The following is a 22,887-nucleotide window of genomic DNA, read 5'->3' on the forward strand; positions in this document are numbered from 1 at the left end:
AGGAGTTACTAGACCAGGTGGTAATACAAACAAGTACCTTCCCTTGTTACCTAAGTCTGTCTTAGGGTTTTAAACGGTTACCCATCACCATAGTATTTGTCCTCTAAAAAGAGTGCGAGTACTTTAGGTATGCATTCCTTTAATGCCCTCAATCCCATGGCAAAAGATTCCTCCTCTTCAAAAGAGAAATACAGTATACAAGACAAAAATATGTACAATATATAGGATAAAAATCCCCAAAAGGCTGGAAATTCCAAGACTTTCCATGAACACCATTCTGCAGGAGACACGTTGGTTAACAAGAAACATGAAGTAAAATCTACACAGGACTCTCTAATTCAGGCCACTGGAAGATCAAGACCAGTGTACTAGCAGACAGCCTTCGAGATCAGAGAAAGGAAATCTCATTTCCTGGCAGAATGTGAATGCTCCACTTCAGACAAATGAGTCTTTTACAGCATCAAGGAAAATTATTCTCCATATGTAACAAATTTTTTCATAGTATCCTTTCATCTAGTCCTGGACTTTGAAGGAGCCACAAAAACAGAGAATGACATCCAAAGAGCATTTGCTTGACAAAGGAGTAATCAGAGCCAATTTCATTATGAAATTCTGAAAATTGTACTTCGTGATTCCCTTAGTCCCCAGAAACCCAGAGGGCTAAAGGCATCAACAAATTCATAAAAAACCTGCAGAAAATTCAGGATGTAAAGTCTATAATTTAGCCTGGGGCACACCTATCAGAGGGCATCCTTTCATTCACAGACTTTTCAGAAGTTTATACTCCTGGGGGAATTCTGTGGCACTGTGCACGTGCAGAATTCATGTGCCTGCCGATTTTTTTTCTTTGCAAAAATACATTCTGCTGGAGAGGCACTGCAGTTATGCCTTTTTTCCACCGGGGCTGCTATGGCACCAGAACAGAGGCAGCCGGCTCACCGCTCACTGTGAACAAATAACTTGTGGTTGAACTAGAGCATGTCTTTTAGAAAGACATCCAGTTTTGAGTTTAAGACTTCAAGTGATGGAGAATTTACCACATTTCTTTTCAAGCTACACATTTTGGCCTTGTGCCACACATGTAGTTAACAGAGTGATTTTGGTGCAAATAATAGTTCAGGAGATAAGGTATACACCTGTATGTGAAAGAAAATGAATCTTCTTCAACTAAGGTTGAGATTATCAGAGCCTAAGAGTTAGGCCATTAAAGGGAATCGATGAAGGGAGAGAAACTCAGACCAAAACTTGAGTTCAAGGAAAATTTCTACCTCCAAAATTTCCTGAATTTGGAATAGATTTACTTAATAGTGCAGAGACAAAGGGTAAACCCTAAGGATCCACAGATCTCAGCAGCTCACAAACTGATTCAGTGAGCAATTTGGGGATTAAGTTTCATCCTCTCTTCATGCAATGGTAAACCAAACTCACTTCATCCACATGTTGTTAACTTCTTTAAAGTGTCAGGGAACTTTAATCTTCCAAAAGTTTTCACTGAAGTCTTCCAGAGGAGTAAAAAAATGAGTTGAGTGTCTTCTGTATTTGTTAGTTCTCAACATAACTTTCCTATTGGCAATAATTTGGGCGAGACAGATGTCAGAATGAGAACACTTGAAATGCAGTTGTGCAACTTATGTTCAGCTAATATTATGTGGCGTACTGTAAAAGGATGAGGGCCTATCTTATAACACCCTCCTCCTTCCTGACTCAGCTTTGCTCTTGCTGAGTCAGCTCACTTCCTGCGTTAATTCTGTCTGAGCTCTCTCAAGAAATCTAGGGAAGCAGTTTCCAGTGGGTTTAGTTGTTTTATTTAAGCCTTCATAACAAAACTTTGACAGACTTTTCCCTCAAAAGTCTGTGCAGGCCGAGTAGTCCCTTCCCCAAGTCTGTCCCTCACTTTGGTAACTTCATTAACCAAAATTTCCTGGCTCTTACCTTAGAACCTCAGCAATACAGGACTCCACATGTTCTCCCTTCTGTCCATTTGGTTTCTGGAACAATTCCGCTCTGTAGTCGCTCCAGTAGCAGTCCATTGGGAGCACAGCCCCTGGGCCCTCAGCTTTCTGGAAGGTTTTGCAATATTCTCTTCCATTTCCTGCTGCTCTCTTTTATAAGGCTCAGCAAATTAAGTTCCAGCTCTTTCTCAGGTGCAGTGTGTGGGGCTAATAAGCCTGCTAGCCAGCTAGCTAACTGCAGATCTCTGATTCCAGAGGAATGGTATCCCATATATCTTCACAAGGACTACATGAGACTTTGTTCCCAATTTTGATTCAGTTTTCCACAGATCCCAAGATAGTTCTTTCCTTGTTCTCAACAGTCCTTAAACATAAAGAGTTAGAGACTAGGTTAACTTTGATGTGAAGAGCATTAATGATGTCCCTAAGATAACAAAACACTTCCCAAAAATCTAATTTTGATTCATAGCCTTCCACTGAAGTTGGTGGCAGGAGGCTGTTAGACCTTTAGAGAAAGTAGATGGGTCTAAAACTATATCCACGATTCTTATGCAAGAATGTTCTTTTGCCTTGTGAAATAAGGACATACACCAGAGTCAGCAGCACTTCATGGTTTGAAAGATCCTTTTACATTAGCTCCAAACATAGAATCATAGAACCGTAGGAGTGGAAGGGACTGCAAGAGATCATTAGTTCAGTCCCCTGACTCATGGCAGGACCAAGTATTATCTAGACAGTCCCTGACAGGTGTTTCATAGAATCATAGAATATCAGGGTTGGAAGGGACCCCAGAAGGTCATCTAGTCCAACCCCCTGCTCGAAGCAGGACCAATTCCCAGTTAAATCATCCCAGCCAGGGCTTTGTCAAGCCTGACCTTAAAAACCTCTAAGGAAGGAGATTCTACCACCTCCCTAGGTAACGCATTCCAGTGTTTCACCACCCTCTTAGTGAAAAAGTTTTTCCTAATATCCAATCTAAACCTCCCCCACTGCAACTTGAGACCATTACTCCTCGTTCTGTCATCTGCTACCATTGAGAACAGTCTAGAGCCATCCTCTTTGGAACCCCCTTTCAGGTAGTTGAAAGCAGCTATCAAATCCCCCCTCATTCTTCTCTTCCGCAGGCTAAACAATCCCAGCTCCCTCAGCCTCTCCTCATAACTCATGTGTTCCAGACCCCTAATCATTTTTGTTGCCCTTCGCTGGACTCTCTCCAATTTATCCACATCCTTCTTGTAGTGTGGGGCCCAAAACTGGACACAGTACTCCAGATGAGGCCTCACCAATGTCGAATAGAGGGGAACGATCACGTCCCTCGATCTGCTCGCTATGCCCCTACTTATACATCCCAAAATGCCATTGGCCTTCTTGGCAACAAGGGCACACTGCTGACTCATATCCAGCTTCTCGTCCACTGTCACCCCTAGGTCCTTTTCCGCAGAACTGCTGCCTAGCCATTCGGTCCCTAGTCTGTAGCTGTGCATTGGGTTCTTCCGTCCTAAGTGCAGGACCCTGCACTTATCCTTATTGAACCTCATCAGATTTCTTTTGGCCCAATCCTCCAATTTGTCTAGGTCCTTCTGTATCCTATCCCTCCCCTCCAGCGTATCTACCACTCCTCCCAGTTTAGTATCATCCACAAATTTGCTGAGAGTGCAATCCACACCATCCTCCAGATCATTTATGAAGATATTGAACAAAACCGGCCCCAGGACCGACCCTTGGGGCACTCCACTTGATACCGGCTGCCAACTAGACATGGAGCCATTGATCACTACCCGTTGAGCCCGACAATCTAGCCAGCTTTCTACCCACCTTATAGTGCATTCATCCAGCCCATACTTCCTTAACTTGCTGACAAGAATACTGTGGGAGACCGTGTCAAAAGCTTTGCTAAAGTCAAGAAACAATACATCCACTGCTTTCCCTTCATCCACAGAACCAGTAATCTCATCATAAAAGGCGATTAGATTAGTCAGGCATGACCTTCCCTTGGTGAATCCATGCTGGCTGTTCCTGATCACTTTCCTCTCATGCAAGTGCTTCAGGATTGATTCTTTGAGGACCTGCTCCATGATTTTTCCAGGGACTGAGGTGAGGCTGACTGGCCTGTAGTTCCCAGGATCCTCCTTCTTCCCTTTTTTAAAGATTGGCACAACATTAGCCTTTTTCCAGTCATCTGGGACTTCCCCCGTTCGCCACGAGTTTTCAAAGATAATGGCCAATGGCTCTGCAATCACAGCCGCCAATTCCTTCAGCACTCTCGGATGCAACTCCTCCGGCCCCATGGACTTGTTCACGTCCAGCTTTTCTAAATAGTCCCCAACCACCTCTATCTCCACAGAGGGCTGGCCATCTCTTCCCCATTTTGCGATGCCCAGCGCAGCAGTCTGGGAGCTGACCTTGTTAGTGAAAACAGAGGCAAAAAAAGCATTGAGTACATTAGCTTTTTCCACATCCTCTGTCACTAGGTTGCCTCCCTCATTCAGTAAGGAGCCCACACTTTCCTTGGCTTTCTTCTTGTTGCCAACATACCTGAAGAAACCCTTCTTGTTACTCTTGACATCTCTGGCTAGCTGCAGCTCCAGATGTTTGACGAACCTGTTCTTAAAAATCTCCAATGATGGAGATTCTACAACTTGCGCAGGCAATTTATTCCAGTTCTTAACCACCCTGACAGGAAGTTTTTCCTAATGTCCAATCTAAACTGCCCTTGCCATAATTTAAGTCCATTGCTTCTTGTCCTAGTCTCAGAGTTTAAGAAGAATAATTTTTCTCCCTCCTCCTTGTAACATCCTTGTATGTACTTGAAAACTGTTATCATGTCCCCCCTCAGTCTTCTCTTTTCCAGATTAAACAAAACCAGTTTTTTCAATCTTCTCTAATAGGTCATGTTTTCTAGGCTTTCTAATCCCTATGGGGGATTAGCCACCAGTCTTAGGGTTATCTGCCCTATTTCTCAGCAGTTTGTCCTGAATTTGGCATCCTCAGTTGTGACCCACTGAGGCATGATTACAGACCTCCCCAGAGCCCTTTCTCCAGTACTCCTTCCTAGGCAGTCATTTCCCATTTTGTATGTGTGCAACTGATTGTTCCTCCCTAAGTAGAGTATTTTGCATTTGTCCTTATTGAATTTCATCCTATTTACTTCAAACCATTTCTCCAATTTGTCCAGATCATTTTGAATTTTAATCCTATCGTCCTAAGCACTTGCAACCCCTCCCAGCTTGGTATCATACACAAACTTTGTAAGTGTACTCTCTATGCCATTATCTAAATCTTTGATGAAGATATTGAACAGAACTGATCCCTGCAAGTACTGGACCCAGAACTGAGTCCTGCAAGACCCTCATTCAATATGCACTTCCAACTTGACTGTGAACACTGATAACTACTCTGGGGGGAATTGTTTTCCAGCCAGTTATGCACTCACCTGGTAATAGCTCCATCTAGGTTATATTTCCCTAGTTTTGTTTTTGTTGTTTTGTTTTAAACTGGACCAGCATGTCTGCACTGATGCATTATCTGAAAGGAGAGTTGCCCATGTTGTGGATACCTTATACAATCTTCTCTTTCCTTCTTTATTCTCTTTTGAATGCTCACTCTTATGTATTCCATTAGTCATAGGATCTGTGGTCAATATGATGGGTAAATTTTTTTGTTAGTTTTCTTTGACTGTAGACTCTTAGCTACTGGCTTTCTTCAGTTAATTTATTATTCTTTCTACTCACTTAAATCAATTATTGTAATGATCAATTTACTGAATGCTGGAGCATTTTCTTGAAATAAAGTTTATATAATTTTTAATCTTCATTTTGAGAGTTTTTTCTCTCAAAAAAGAAAGAGATTTTATTTCATCTTTTTTGGTGAGATGGCATTTTATGTCATCAATGCTTAACAACATTTTTGTAAATATATGCTTCCCGACACCAAGAAACTTTGTCACAGACTTTTCACTCTTTCCCCTTATGCTCTGGTGTAGTTTCTTACAGGCTGCTTTTCATTTAGAAACTGTCTCCTTATAACTCATCTTAGCGTTTCCGCACTGATCACACCTATATTATTTTCTTTAACTTCTCAATGCCTATACTAGCTATTCCCCCCCTTCAATATTGTGCTTTTTCACTCAGCTTAACATGTCTTTGACAACATACTGCCTTTTGTGTTATTTTTGGGCTATCCATAGGCCACTTAGTATTCAAAGGTTTTAGACTTTTATTTGTCACATGTTTCTTTTAAAATGAGATATTATAATGTTTCTGAGGCAAAAATCAATTCTTACTCCTTGCTTCTACTCTGTTCTTTTCTGTTTGTTTTAATATATGAAGCATGACAAATAAGTTAAATATAATTACATTGATTCAGCAGTTTATCTTATTGAATAGCTAAAAAATATCTATTCTGTCAACCACTATTTTCTTTTAATCTGTAAATTTATCTGGATAGCCAAAATTTGGTGCCCAATATGTTTTCTTTCCCATTTCAATTAAAATGTCACATGACAGTATTAAATAAGCACAGGGAATTTTCAGTTCATGTATTATAAAGAACATAGAAAAGAGGATAATAGTTAAGATTAATAATGTACAACAGCAGTTTTAATTTTCAGCCTGCTGTCTACTAAATTTTAGGGGGCACTAGATATAGTAAATACTGTAGGTGTTTCACCAAGAAATGATTATTGTACTTGCGCACAAATTGACATAGAAAAATTTCAACAACTATTTCAGGCTAAATTATTTTAATTCTGCTAAATACTAATGTTCCTGGTGGAAGATAAACTAGTAGATATGAATTTACAGAACTGAAATAGAAAAGTCATTTACAAAATGGTTCAGTCTGAAAGATTGCCATTTAAAAAAAAAAACCCTGAAAACGTGGTACAATAATCTGATTTTTACACAAGGACCTTCTATATCGTCAGGCTCCTAACTCTCTCAAGTAAATCACATTCAGAAAGCAAAAAGAAAAGGAGTACTTGTGGAACCTTAGAGACTATGCCACAAGTACTCCTTTTCTTTTTGCGAATACAGACTGACATGGATGCTATTCTGAAACCATTCAGAAAGGAAACACGTCATAAAGAAGAGAACAAGAATTAAAGTATAAAATTAAATGATGAACAAAACGTTCATCCCTTGTGTTAAGTGTAAACAAAAGTTTTTTATAGCCTTTGTGTCTTAAATTTTCAGGACATTTCTTATTTATCTTACATAGTGAGGACAAATCAAAAGGAATAAAGGATTTGCAGATAAAGAATCCAAATCACAATAATTTAACTTCCAAACTGTCACTAAACCTCTGTTTCAAATTATAACATATTTTTTTCACTTTTAATCCACCACTATTTCCAAATGTGTCTGATTTCTGCTATTCTCAAAAAATAGCACTTTAGTTTGCTCTGCCTTTCTATAGTTTGACTGATTTATTTTACTTTATAATATAGAAAAGCATATTGTTGAGAGGTATCCAGGATACTTTTAGCCAACTTCCAGATATCTATCTCTAAAAGAACAATTACTTTTTATTTCATTATTTACAGCAATATTTGGGCCTGATGCACTGCCCATTGAAATCAGTAAGATTCATTGGGCATTGGATAAGGCTTAATGTGTATCCACTCAATGCTCTGAGCACACTTACAATATATTCGCAAAAAGAAAAGGAGTACTTGTGGCACCTTAGTAACTAACCAATTTATTTGGAAACCAAAAACTAGCGAGTTCAGATCCTACAGCACAGGTATTATATGCTCTAAGCATTCACGTTGTGCATCAAGTTTATCTTCCAGGAGATCCCAACTGGCAGTCCTAAGTTCAGTGAATTATTATTTTATTTATTTATTAATAGGGTTTCCTATGGTGCTCATCTCTGTAGTATTTGCATCTATCACAATCCCAACTGTGGGGCACTTACTGAATGGGGGAGGCAACATGATGACAGATGATGTGGAAAAAGCTGAAGTACTCAATCCTTTTTTTGCCTTGCTCTTCACAGACAAAGTCAGCTCCCAGGCTGCTGCAATGGGCAACACAGTATGGGGGGGAGGTGAGCAGCCCTCAGTGGTGAAAGAGCAGGTTAAGGACTATTTAGAAAAAGCTGGATGTGCACAAATCCATGGGTCCAGATCTAATGCATCCAAGGGTGCTGAGGGAGTTGGCTGATGTGATTGCAGAGCTGTCAAGGTTCCTCCCCCACTCTGAACTCTAGGGTACAGATGTGGGGACCTGCATGAAAAACCTCCTAAGCTTATCTTTACCAGCTTAGGTCAAAACTTCCCCAAGGTACAAAATATTCCACCCGTTGTCCTTGGATTGGCCGCTACCACCACCAAACTAATACTGGTTACTGGGGAAGAGCTGTTTGGACGCGTCCTTCCCCCCAAAATACTTCCCAAAACCTTGCACCCCACTTCCTGGACAAGGTTTGGTAAAAAGCCTCACCAATTTGCCTAGGTGACTACAGACCCAGCCTTGGATCTTAAGAACAATGAACTATCCTCCCAACACTTGCACCCCCCTTTCCTGGGAAATGTTGGATAAAAAGCCTCACCAATTTGCATAGGTGACCACAGACCCAAACCCTTGGATCTGAGAACAATGAAAAAGCATTCAGTTTTCTTACAAGAAGACTTTTAATAAAAAATAGAAGTAAATAGAAATAAAGAAATCCCCCCTGTAAAATCAGGATGGTAGATATCTTACAGGGTAATTAGATTCAAAAACATAGAGAACCCCTCTAGGCAAAACCTTAAGTTACAAAAAAGATACACAGACAGAAATAGTTATTCTATTCAGCACAATTCTTTTCTCAGCCATTTAAAGAAATCATAATCTAACACATACCTAGCTAGATTACTTACTAAAAGTTCTAAGTCTCCATTCCTGGTCTATCCCCGGCAGAAACCAGCATATAGACAGACACACAGACCCTTTGTTTCTCTCCCTCCTCCCAGCTTTTGAAAGTATCTTGTCTCCTCATTGGTCATTTTGGTCAGGTGCCAGTGAGGTTACCTTTAGCTTCTTAACCCTTTACAGATGAGAGGAGCTTTCCCCTGGCCAGGAGGGATTTCAAAGGGGTTTACCCTTCCCTTTATATTTATGACAAGAGCCATTGGCCATTATCTTTGAAAAATCGTGGCAATTCAGGGAGGTCCCGGATGATTGGAAAAAGGCAAATATAGTGCCCATATTTTAAAAAGGGAAGAAAGATAACCTGGGGAACTACAGACCGGTCAGCCTCATTTTAGTCCCTTTCAAAATCATGGAGTAGGTCCTCAAGGAATCCATTTTGAAGCACTTGGAGGAGAGGAAGGTGATCAGGAACAGTCAACATAGATTCACCAAGGGCAAGTCATGCCTGACCAACCTGATTGCCTTCTATGATGAGATAACTGGCTCTGTGGATGTGATATATCTTGACTTTCACAGAGCTTTTGATACGGTCTCCTACAGTATTCTTGACAGCAAGTTAAAGAAGTATGGATTGAATAAATGGACTACAAGGTGGCTAGAAAGCTGGCTAGATTGTTGGGCTCTACAGGTAGTGATCAACAGCTCGATGTCTAGTTGGCAGCCGGTATCAAGCGGAGAGCCCCAGGGGTTGTTCCTGGGGCCAATTTTGTTCAACATCTTTATTAATGATCTGGATGATGGGATTAATTGTACCCTTAGAAGGTTCTCAGATGACACTAAGATGGGGAGAGAGGTAGATACGCTGGAGGGTAGGGATAGGGTGCAGAGGGACCTAGACAAATTGGAGGATTGGGCACTTAGGAAGGAAGAATCCCATGCACCGCTACAAGCTGGGGACCGACTGGCTAAGCAGCAGTTCTGCAGGAAAGAACCTGGGGATTACAGTGGATGAGAAGCTGGATATGAGTCGGAAGTGTGTGCCCTTGTAGTCATGAAGGCCAATGGCATATTGGACTGCATCAGTAGGAGCATTGCCAGCAGATCAAGGGAAGTGATTATTCCCCTCTATTCAGCACTGGTGAGGCCACCCCTGGAGTATTGCATCCAGTTTTGGTCCCCCCACTCAAGAAGGGATGTGGACAAATTGGAGAGAGTCCAGTGGAGGGCAACAAAAATGATTAGGGGCCGGGACATATGGCTTATGAGGAGAGGCTGAGGGAACTGGGTTTATTTAGTCTGAAGAACAGTGGGAGAGGGGGGATTTGATAGCAGCCTTCAACAACCTGAATGGGGTTCCAAAGAGGATGGAGCTAGGGTGTTGTCAGTGGTGGCAGATAACAGAACAAGAAGCAATGGTCTCAAGTTGCAGTCGGGGCGGTCTAGGTTGGATATTAGGAAAAACTTTTTCACTAGGAGCGTGATGAAGCACTGGAATGGGTTCCCAAGGAGGTTTTGGAATCTCCATCCTTAGAGATTTTTGACAAAGCCCTGGCTGGGATGGTTTAGTTGGTGTTGGTCCTGCTTTGAGCAGGGGGTGGACTAGATGACCTCCTGAAGTCTGCTCCAACCTTAATATTCTATGATTCTATGATCACAGGTTAATTACTTTTATCTTTACAACATTCCTCTGAGCAACCGTGGATCTGGGATTTTGCAATGGAGTGGGTAGGTGGGAGTGATCAATATGCAAATACCTAGCATTACATAAATAAACATTATGCACACTAGTTGCATTTTTATAGTTAATTTCATGGTAGCTAAGGTTTTTCACAAGCAATAGTCTTTAAAACCTTTTGTGAAGTGGTCAGTTGTATTTTTTGTAAATTAGTATCTTAGTTTCACTTTTGATTGTTTGGTAACCTTTGATTTTTATCAATGTCCTTTTCTCAAATGAAAAAGACAGCTGGAAACCACATTTCCCTTGCAATCACTTCACCTATCTTGCCTCGTTCCCAGCTTGGTTCTTTTTGATTCCTGTAATTCTCCCGAGTTTCCTCCGATCCTATTTCCTCAAGGTCTTCTGTGCCTCTGGCCTCCTTTTTATTTTTCACTGGTCCTTGTCTCCTTTTGCCCTCCTATGTTTGTTTTTCCTCTTCCCTCTATCTGCATCGACCTGCCTCAACCCTCTTAGTCCTCCTCCTTACCTTTATCCACATCTCCTCTCATCCTGTGTCTTTTTCAGTTATGATAAAGAGGTTATGATGACCCTTACAGGCAACAGTGGATATAGGAAGGCTCTTCAAAGGGAGAGGACAGGACAGAATTTGGCCGCCAGAAAGCCAGTGATATTTAAACTGAGATAAAACCCTGATTTCTAAATAATTAGCTAGGGCTTACTGATACAATCATGGTAGAACAGTGGTCACTTTATTACTACAGGACTCTAATGATTCATTAGTATATTTCAGTACTGAACTGAAATTGGCTATAGACTAGTGAAAAAGATCTATGAATGATTATTTATACATTCCAGAGAAGAGCAACTTTTAAAGAATCAAATCTTAAATAAACCCCAAAATCAAACATAGAGCTGGAGGGTAATGGGGTGATCTGATTAGATCACTAGGGGGGTTTTGGATTTAAATAACTGAAGTCATTTTGCATTACTAAGGTGATTCTTGCAAGCCTGTTATGTAATTAAAGTTATATGAAAATGAGATTGTCCAAAAATGGAACCATAAAAACATAAATTACTCAAAATGGGATGTGAGCAGCCTAGCAAGGGGAAAAGTATGGTACACAAAAGAGATTAACTGACTGAATAGATAAAATTATTTTTAAAAGAATATAAGTATCAAGTTTTATATGTGTTAACCACTTACATAAGAAAAATGTAAACTAGGAAGAAAAATCAGACTTTATATTGGAAGGCGATGGAAGTATATTACTTTTTTCCATTCAAGAGATCCAAGTGGGTATTTTCAGCATTCCTTCTGAATGATTCTGAAAATTGAAAGTGTAGAGATAGAAGGGAATGGAATGTCAAAAACACTGTAAATAAATCTTTGTTTACTACTTACTGGTAGCTCAAATTAAGATGTTTTAAAATGTCCCTGAACTATTAGGCAGTACAGGGCTTCACTGAGTTACACATTATAGAGATGGCAGGGTGACAGGCTATTGCTGAGTTAACAGGTCTTTGAAAAGGGCAGAGACAACATGTTCTCTGTAGTCATCTCTTTTCTTCATCTGTTTCTCTCTGTCATAATGTTGAAATATACCTTTTCTTCATAACTCTTGATAATCTGCATTAGTGTGTGGCTCCTGCCATTATAGTTTGCTAATTTATGTCAGCATGCGTAGGTTGACCTGAATGATTTGAATCTCACCTACCGCTATTCCCTGCCGCAGGTAATAGACTATCGGGAAACTAGACACTGGTAATGAATTAGGCCATTTTATGTGGCCAATGTTTTTAAAAATGACCAGTGATTTTTGGGTGCCTTAATTTTTGGGTACCTACCCTGAGTCACCATGAAAGGTCTTAACCAACCCACCCACTGAAAATCAGGTACCTCAGGGTGGGTACACAAAACCTGAGGCACACAAAATCACTAGGAACTTTTGAAAATCATGCCCTATTTCTGTTGAGTAAACCATTATTTCTGGGTCATGTACTATTTAGTCATAAACAAAATCTTCATCATCATATTTGAAAATTTCTCAAGGATTTTAGCAATATGCAGTCCTGCCACCAAGCCAGTTAACACCCAGATATATCTGATGCCCACAGGACAGGATATCCTAACCTCTATCCTACAGCATCACTACACAGTATGTCTTTTATTTATTTAGGAAATAAACAACTTCATTAGATATCTCTGAATGTACAGGTAAGTGCAAAAGATCAGAATGGGGCACTAAGTTTATAGCAAAGTTCTGATCTCACTTCTTAAACCTACTTTTGTAACAGTAGCTACATTAGATCATGGAATGTCATTATTATTTGGTTTTCTCAGGCTCCATTATTCCATACTGCGTTTTGTTTTCCTACCTTATTGAAACTCCTCTCTTTCCCCTACTTGAGCTGCCAGTGTAGTGACTTAAGGTGAGATCAAAGCAACACACTTCCTCTTAAATTGATACAATTTCTAATCTATGGATTGGCTTTCAACCCGTGCTTTATTTTGATTAATCATTTTTTTATATTCTTATGCTGGCACAAAACTCCTTACTGCTTTTTCTTGCCCTACTCCCCCATCATAAATTTTAAATATTCCATATTAAGTCTCACAGTTGTCAACCCTTTTCCCAACCTTTCCCACAATCTCTGACTCTCCTAAATACCCAACTCCCTTCCTTACCAAAAAATACATTGCTTCTCTCCACTTTTCTTTTTTAATCTCTGAGATATCCACTCAGATTTGTTGTAGAGCACTGATACTTTCTCTCCCCCTTCCTCAAATCTTCCATCCCAGATTTACTGAGGTTGCCTTTGTGCTCGAGCTTGCTAGCACAGATAGCACAGACTTAATCAACTTAGCCTCAGACCTCTGCATCTGGAGCGAGAGGTGGGAGACTTAAGAGAAAGACCATGGACATCCCAGAAGGTAGGCTCAACAAAGATAAAGTTGGAAAAATCAAACTTGTCATCCTATTGCAGTAAGTGCAGCACTGTAAATTAATGTTTAGCCAACTCCTACGGTATACTGTGATTTCTTAGATTAGCCAGACTTCAAAAAATGGCATTTGGACTGCTATTCTATACCAAGTAAAATGCTGCACAAAAGACTCAACCTCATTTTGTTTTCGAAATAGCAGTTGTGGACATTTATAAAACTAGCCATAGTGATGATTGAACACCATCTGCAATATGAATAAAAATACTTTCTGAAGGAAATGTTTTATTTGATCTTTATCAACTTCCGTCTATGACATATTCTACAATTTCAACATTCTAGACTGCCACATAACATTTGTCTGACTTTGTCTTTTCCCCAATTGCTGATATTCTACAAAGCATAGTGGAACGATATTTATAGAATGCTAAGGAGGAAATTCAGGCACACATTAAGGCTCTGAAGCTGCATCAGGATCCTCTAATGCAGACCTCTGTGTCAGTGTAGAGTCTCATTGACTTCAGTGAGATTTTGCATAGGCATAGCCACACTAGAGGATTTCAGTGCAGGATCATGCATTAATGAGGAGCTTTAAATATACCCTCTTGATTGTGTGCCGTAAGTACTCTGGCCCCAACTGTCAATCTTAGATGCTCAGACATGAGCATCACAATATGTATTTAGCCACCTAAATAAAAGTTACCTGATATTCAGAGGTGCTGAGCACCCACAGTTTGGCTTCTTTTATTTAGGTGTCTCAATATGAATTGTGGCACCTAACTATGGGTGTCAGAGTTTGAAAAAAAATGGCCACTGTATCATACCTATGTTCCGTGCACTTATGAATAAGGCTGCGAGTTTGTCACAGAAGGCATGGATTCCATGACTTTCCGGGAACTGCATGACTTCTGTAGTGGCTGGTGTGGCTGGCCCGGGGTGATGCGTGAGCAGCACAGGCAGCCCCTGGGCCAGCTGCACCGGCTGCTGGGGCAATCTCAGGCCACCATGTCCCCTTCCCCCAGCAGCTGCAGGAGTTTGGAGGGTGGGGGAACTCAGGGTTGGGGCGTGGGAAGGGGTGAGGGCTCTGGGCGGCACTTACCTCGGCGGGGGCTTCCCAGAAGTGGCGATATTCCTTGGCGGAGGCATGGCCAGGGGGCTCTGCGCGCTCCTTCCTCCTGTAGGCACCGCAGCTGCAGGTCCCATTGGCCGTGGTTCCTGGCCAATAGGAGCTGCAGAGCTGGTGCTTGGGGCTGAGGCAGCGTGCAGAGCCCCCCTGGCCATGCCTAAGAACCGAGGGACATGTCGCCACTTCCAGGGAGGCGCAGAGCCAGGTAGGGAGCCTCACAGCCCCGCCTCCACTGCACCAGCAGAGGTCCTGGGCCAGCCCCCTTTCCCCCAACTACCCGTGGCACCCCCCGGGCTGGCTCCCCGACCACCCACAGCACCCATGGGCTGTCTCCCCGCCCAAATGTAGTCAGGAGCATATAATACAAGTCATGGACAGGTCATGGGCTGTGAATTTTTGTTTACTGCCTGGGGCCTGTCCACGACTTTTACTAAAAATACCTGTGACCAAAGTTCCCTCTAAGCTGTGCGGCCGCACAGCCACGCTGCAGCCTATTAAACGCTGCACGGGTGCTCAGGGCTGCAGCGGGGAGAGATGCCTCTCTCCTAGCCCTGGACCTGCCATGACGCCCCTCCCCCAGCCTCTACCCAGCCTGGCCCAGACAGTACTGGGTTTATAATGGCAGCAGACCCACATTCAGCAGGGGCCCGGCCGGCCCAGCCTGGTGCTCCACTACACTTGCACTGCAGCCCAATGGCCGCAGCACTGGCTCCTCTCCTCTCCGGCCTCTGCCCCGCACTCCTCTAGGCCACCGGACCAGGGCTTCTCTCCACCCCCCTCTCCACCCGCCCACTCGCTCCTCTTAGCCAGCCAGCTGAGGGCTCCTCTCTCTGCCCCTGCCCTCTGTGACTGGCATGCAGCAGCTGTCGGCTGCCTGCCAGTGATGGGTGAAGGGGTGCGGAAAGGAGCCAACAGCCGCTGCCGTTCCTCTGGGCTGCCGGTGATGGACAGTTGGCCACTTTGAGCTCACCTGGGGATCCCGAAGCCGCAGACTGTTACCGGCAGCCTGGACTGTGGACAGATCTTCCATGGCCGGGGGAGAGGTGCTGCGACAGGGAGAGAGAGATGGGGGGAATCCTCTCTCCCCGCCATAGCCCTGGAGCAGCCTGCACCCCAAGCCCCTCATCTCCAGCCCCACCCCAGAGCCCACACCCCCAGCCTGAGCCCTCACCCCCTCCCGCACCCCAACCCTCTACCCCAGCACTGAGCCCCTAATCCTCGGCCCCACCCCAAAGCCCGCACTCCCAGCTGGAGTCCTCACCCCCCAACTCCAACCCTCAGCCCCAGCCCTGAGCCCCCTCCTAGACGCCAAACCCCTCGGCCCCATCCCCGCCACATACATTTTCTTATGTGCACCAATGTGGAGGTGATATAACACATAACAAAATGTATTCCGCACATGTGTGTGAAAAGCTAGAGGGAACATTGCCCATGACTAAAACATAGCCTTACTTATGAACAGTAGTGTAAAACTATTTGCACGAAACATAATAAAATATTACTTATATGCTTTAATGGCTGGAAGTAAACTGACAAATAGGTAAGTACAGACTATAGCAGTTCTTGAATAATAAATGTGTCTATTACATACTGGGTTCAATCCTACATTTCCTGCAGGGCCCAAACTCTTATTGGACAGTGGTCACTGTTACACAATTAATTTTTATCCATGGGTACCATATAGTAATATCTGAGATACTACCAAATTTACCAATACTTAGAATGGGAAATAGGAGTAGTATAGATAATTTCCACTGTGCTCACTTCAGAGGTGACCATTATGTACTTTTGCATGCTGTATACTGTCTTAACTCTGGTAATAGAAATAATAATAATAATAAATAATCATGTAGTATGGCTTTATTGTTTGACAGGATAGTGTGCTCTTGCTAAAAATTAAAAAGTCAAAAGGACCAAGCAATAAAATCAGCCATAATTTAATTTCTTTAATTTTTGTGTTAATAGGTTTGTCTGATTCTTTGGTCAGTATTGTATCTATATGAAATACTGAAAAGTACTTGTAATAAACCTTTAATATTTATTACCTGCAGTAAACCTAAATCTGTGCTTTGCAGATAAATACAGTTCACTGAAAGGGAATGGATCTGATTCTGCACTGCCTTTCACCTTTCACAGTCACTTACACTTGTTGAAAGTGTGTGCAAAGTGCTGCTAAATCAGAAAGTTAGATTTTATACTCATTTTACATAGGTTTAAATGTCTGCATGAAGTACAAGACAGTACAGAGGAAGGCCTTTGGCTGTAAAATATTATGAATATGATATTGTTGTGACAGTATAGGTTATAGTCAGTGATCCAAAGTGTCGTGATGTTTAGGTATCTCAATTTTCCACACTTAATTGCACTTTGCTTGAATTTTCCAGGGTTATAAGAGCTAAAAATTAGGAGTGACGATACATTCCCATTTGATCTATGTGTGTTCAGTCCCCAATTGAGATTCTATGTCTTCCCAAAACTCACCTGCTCAGCTTTCTCTCCTACATTACTTTTCCTTTTGCTCTCTCCTCACTGCAGGAATGCCAGTTTGCAGTTTCACTGCATTTTCATTCCAGCTTTATTCTCTTACTTCCTCTGTATTTCCATTCATTATTTTCTGATTCTTTCTTCAAGAGTTCATGTGCCCATTCTGTAAAGGATTCTCTTTCTTCATTCAAGAAATTGTTTTGAGATAGTTTGTATTAAAAACACTATAGGAAAATAAATTGTGTTGTATTTGTATGAACTCACTTTGGAAAGAGAGGGAATATATCTACTAGGCGAGTGGGTTGTTTTTGTGGAGGATTGAGGGTGGGTTTTTTGGCTATAATTTGAAATGACAGCAAATTGCAAGTGACAGACAGCTGTGAGTGAGCTCTAGGTCTTCTGAAGTGATAGAATTTTTATAGCATCCCGAAACATCACATGTTTTATGTCATTTATTTACCTTATTTTGTTAGACTTTTGTAATTTTTATGATTCTGTATGTTGATGTTCATTGTATATTGGTAACTACCAATACAGTGACATGATTGGTATGGGCAGATCTTGATGATGGTTCCCGTGAATTTAGATTTATATGCAGTCAAATCCTTACTCAGGCAAAACTCCCTTTGACTTTGAGTAAGGGCAGAGTAAAATCTGAGTAAGGATTTCAGAATCTAGCAAGCAATGATTTGCAGTTTGTTCAAATGGTTTGTGAAATTTAGGAGTATATCTGATAACTACATTAGTATTTTCTGTTCATCACCTTATGAGAAAGATATGGACAAACTGAAAGGAGTTCAGATAAGAGCTGCAAAAATGAAAATGAGTCTGATAGATCATAGAATCAGAATATCAGGGTTGGAAGGGACCTCAGGAGGTCATCTAGTCCAACCCCCTGCTCAAAGCAGAACCTAATCCCCAACTATATCATCCCAGCCAGGGCTTTGTCAAGCCTGACCTTAAAAACCTCCAAGGAAGGAGATTCTACCACCTTCCTAGGTAACCCATTCCAGTGCTTCATCACCCTCCTAGTGAAAAAGCTTTTCCTAATATCGAACCTAAACCTCCCACACTGCAACTTGAGACCATTGCTTCTTGTTCTGTCATTTGCCACCACTGACAACACCCTAGCTCCATCCTCTTTGGAACCCCCATTCAGGTTGTTGAAGGCTACTATTAAATTCCGCCCCCCCCCCAGCTCTTCTGCAGACTAAATAAACCCAGTTCCCACAGCCTCTCCTCAAAAGTCATGTGTCCCAGCCCCCTAATAATTTTTGTTGCCCTCCGCTGGACTCGCTCCAATTTGTCCACATCCCTTCTGCAGTGAGGGGACCAAAACTCTGTGCAATACTCCAGGTATGGCCTCACCAATGCTGAATAGAGGTGGAATAATCACTTCCCTCGATCTGCTGGCAATGCTCCTACTAAAATACAGCCCAATATGCTGTTCGCCTTCTTCACAACAAGGGCACACACTGCTGTCTCATATCCAGCTTCTCATCCACTGTAATCCTCAGGTCCTTTTCTGCAGAATTGCTGCTTAGCCAGTTGGTCCCCAGCCTGTAGTGGTGCATGGGATTCTTCCTTCCTAAGTACAGGAGTCTGCACTTGTCATTGTTGAACCTCATCAGATTTCTTTTGGCCCAAATCCTCCAATTTGCCCAGGTCACTCTGCACCCTATCCCTACCCTCCAATGTATCTACCTCTCTCCCCAGCTTAGTGTCATCTGAGAACTTGCTGAGGGTGCAATTAATCCCATCATCCAGATCATTAATAAAGATCAAGGTTGGACAAAACTAGCCCCAGGACCGACCCCTGGGGCACTCCGCTTATACCGGCTGCCAACTAGACATCAAGCTGTTGATCACTACCTGTAGAGCCCAACAATCTAGCCAGCTTTCTAGCCACCTTATAGTCCATTTATTCAATCCATACTTCTTTAACTTGCTGGCAAGAATACTGTAGGAGACCGTATCAAAAGCTTTGTGAAAGTCAAGATATATCACATTCACTGCTTTCCCCATATCCACAGAGCTAATTATCTCATCAGAAAGGCAATTAGGTTAGTCAGGCATGACTTGCCCTTGATGAATCTATGCTGACTGTTCCTGATCACTGTCCTCTCCTTGAAGTACTTCAGAATTGATTCCTTGTGGACCTGCTCCATGATTTTTCCAGGGACTGAGGTGAGGCTGACTGGCCTGTATTTCCCCGGATCCTCCTCCTTCCCATTTTTAAAGATGGGCACTACATTAGCCTTTTTCTCGTCATTCCGGACCTTGCCTGATCACCATGAGTTTCCATAATGGCCAATGGCTCCGCAATCACATCTGCCAAGTTCTTTAGCACCCTCGGATGCAGTGCATCCGGCCCCATGGACTTGTGCTCATCCAGCTTTTCTAAATAGTCCCGAACCATTTCTTTCTCCATGGAGGGTTGGTCACCTCCTCCCCATGCTGTGCTGCCCAGTGCAGTAGTCTGGGAGTTGACCTTGTCTGTGAAGACAGAGGCAAAAAAAGTATTGAGTACCTTAGCTTTTTCCACATCCTCTGTCTCTAGGTTGCCTCCCCCATTCAGTAAGGGGCCCACACTTTCTCTGACCTTCTTCTTGTTGCTAACATACCTGTAGAAACCCTTCTTTTTACTCTTAACATCTCTTGCTAGCTGCAACTCCAATTGTGATTTGGCCTTCCTGATTTCACTCCTGCATGCCTTAGCAATATTCTTATACTCCTCCCTGGTCATTTGTCAGGTTTGGAGCATTGATTTATGAGAAAAGATTAAAGAGTTAAATATTTATACTGTCACTTGCCTACGTAGTAGTTAATGTTGGGATGTAAATATACAAATATCTGAAAATACCAAGGATGGAAAGGTATTATTTAGTGTGGTACAAGGCAAGGAAGCTAGGAGGGAGAGAGGATATAGCTAGAAAAGCTGAGATTGAATTAAGATGGGGAGCAGTTAGGGTGAATATCAGGAACAATCTCCTGTCACTGAGATGTATTAGACTGTGATATAGGTTCAAGAAAAGTGATGGAAGCTCTGGGATGGCCAATCATGTTTCTGGGTTTTCCCTCTTTCCAGGGATCCCTCTTATGCTTGTCCAGTTTGATTCCTTCCTCACTCACAGCAATGTGAAGGAAGGCAACCTGCATGGCCTGTTTGGACATAAAAAAACCAAAGTCAGTGTATAGAATCCCCACTCGGGGAAGGGAAAATAAAGTCCCAACTATAAGGTTTTTCAAATCCTTATTTTCAGGTTTTACTTTAATTCCAGAAACACAAATTCAAACCAAGAACAGTTCAACTCAGATTACTAGATAATAACCACCTTTAATAACCTGCTTTAGTCAGCTGGGAGGAGAGAGGACATACTCTTCTCTGTGATAGCCTCCTTTGTCCCAGTTTCCCATTTCTTTTTATATCCCTACTTAGTTCAGCACTATTGCCAACCTGCACTGGATATGTGACAATTTATGCTGCCAGTTTATAGTGACAAATATGTTTTTGGCCACCATGCCTCTACATCAGTTAATTTTGTGTCCCAGCAACACATTGACTCTGCACACCCAGCCATACAATTCTTCACATCTTTTGTCTCCCAGTACCACATCTGCCTCCTTGTCCACCAGCGACAGATCTTCTCCTACAGCTGTGGAGATTTTTCACACCTACCCTGCCCTCTCAAGGCCTCTCAGGTCCAGAGGTTCTAGACAGACAGACACATACGAAACCTGGACGGAGCGCTGCACCCAGGGGGGTTCTCTTCCCAGGGGAAAGGAGGGAGGAACCAACTCATTTTTCACAAGGGGGTCAGGTCCAAAAGGAGCAGAGAGAGACATCCTGAGCTTCTGGGCTCTTTCTGCTTCCTCGTTCCTGCTTCCCTGGTGTGAGAATAGTATCAACTGCTCCCCCTCCCCTCTTCAAAAACTTCTGTCAGTCCCTGAAGTGGGGTGCAGAGGGAAGAGCTCTGTCTGCCTCTGGCAGCAGCAAGGAACTGGGGAAGGAAGCCAATCAAAGAGGTTTTTTTTTCCTCTGGGCTGTCCAATATTGCATAAAGGGTGGAGCTTCTTGCATCGTGGTAAGACTGGCTTCAGCAGGGGTCAGAATTGTGTTACTTGCCATAAATTGTCAAAAGTTGGCAATACTGAGTGATAGACAGGAGCCCAGTTACTCCTTACACTTTGTCACAGTCCATTTGGCAGTCTTTAGCCATAACTATATTTAGGTTTGGCAGAATTGTTTTTTTAATTTTTTATAATTTAGATGGATAATATAGATATGTTAAAAGATTTTTATTGTTTTAAATATTCATATTTGCACAAAATTATGAGTTTTAATCCCACCCTCCCCCAGTTATTATCAATTTGAATGTTAACAGGTGAAAGAAATTATGGAAGGGTTCAGAGAATTGGGGTGTGGGTCACACAATAATTATTTAATGACAGTAAATGTTGAGATTCAAAAAGTTAAAGCTTTATAACTGCTAAAATACAAATTGTCAACATTGCATGGCAAAATATACAAATTAATTACCCATAAATCAAACTCTAATAGGTTCTCAAGCAGTATTTTTCCTCCTTTGCCTATCTGTACATTTCAATTATTATTGAGGGAAAGACTTTTTTGTCAATTTCTGTGTGTATGGGGAAATTGACATTTAGCAACATTTACTGATTAAAAATAGAATCCTTCCAAGCCTAACTATATTGCTTAGGCCTTCCTCAGGCTTTGTGGAAACATCTGCTGCTTCTTCTTAGTAGCTCATAGAACATTGTGGATTTGACCATTCACTGTGCAAGTAAATTTTTTTGTTTTGTTTTTGTGGTTGTTTGTGTGTGTGTGTATGTGTGTGTGTGCAGAAACTGTGGATTCAGTCTTATTTGATTTGTCAGGCATAAGATTTATCTCTTCATGACGTGTTCCAGGTTCCCAAAACAAAAAAGGCCTAAGCCCTCTTCATTGGGAAACAGACATTCCTTTGCAGTCAGGATGTTCCCTACTTAAGCCTTAAGCTTAAGACTACTTTCAGTTCCTCAGAACAGGGGTAACCATTTATATTGTTTGTATATGCAAAAAGAAACCTATTGTAGATTGTGCCAAATGTTCTGTCCCCCTTTCACCTAACTGGGACATCTTTATTCTGAGTTTCTGTGCCAGTTCTAAACCAGGCTCTCTTGGGATCTGAATAGAGCCCTCAGGACTACTCAGATCAGAAAACTTCAGAGGAAGATTTCCTGCTTCATTCTTTTCCAGGGTCCAGAGGCTGAGACCCAGTATCCAGGAAGCTCAAAAAGCTGCAGATAATCTCTGTCCAGTGGTCCACTCTACTAGGGCCATGGCCATATCTTGGATGGATTAGAGAGGCATCATTATATAGGTTTTTCCGTGTTTTCTCCTGGCATTCCCTGCACTAGGCATTACTAGCTAAAATAAGTAGGGGTCTTCAAAATGCAACACTTCACCTCAGAATACTTAGAGCAGGGCTTTTATGAGAAGTTCTACCTTTGAAGGGAAAGAGTTGGAATTTCCAATTTGCCTCTCTCTCCCTCAGGTTCCCTGTTCTAATGCGACTCTGACTTTCTTGTTCTCCATTCCTAGGATGTTTTCTGTTAGGATACTGCTATGCAGAACCCAGCATTTCTTCCATCATAAGATAAGCCACAGTAAGGCAAATTATATTTCAGTTACAAGCTGATTTGCTTTCTGTGGCTCAGTCAAGATGGCAAACTCCGTTCTTGCCAGGCTTTCTAAACCAAGACTTTGACAAGAGTTGCCTTTCTGGTTAGAGAGGTAGATATAAGTCACCAGATGCTTTCACATCAGAAGGAAGTCAAATAGAGAAGCA

At 42.1% G+C, this 22,887-nt stretch overlaps 1 protein-coding gene across 38 annotated transcripts in view; it reads left to right on the forward strand.

The window, feature by feature from the left end:
* RIMS1 (regulating synaptic membrane exocytosis 1) overlaps window positions 1-22,887 on the forward strand; it is a 507,401-nt gene that overhangs the window by 187,423 nt on the left and 297,091 nt on the right. Inside the window, exon 1 of one of the 38 annotated variants that reach the window (XM_073336441.1) lies at window positions 13,366-13,416. The exons of the other annotated variants lie outside the window; for them this stretch is intronic. The gene's annotated coding sequence lies outside the window, so the exon portion shown is untranslated. Of the gene's footprint in view, window positions 1-13,365; window positions 13,417-22,887 lie in introns of those variants that run through there. 38 annotated transcript variants of the gene reach the window in all.

Source organism: Lepidochelys kempii, chromosome 3 (assembly GCF_965140265.1).
Source record: "Lepidochelys kempii isolate rLepKem1 chromosome 3, rLepKem1.hap2, whole genome shotgun sequence".
Classification (NCBI taxonomy): Eukaryota; Metazoa; Chordata; order Testudines; family Cheloniidae; genus Lepidochelys; species Lepidochelys kempii.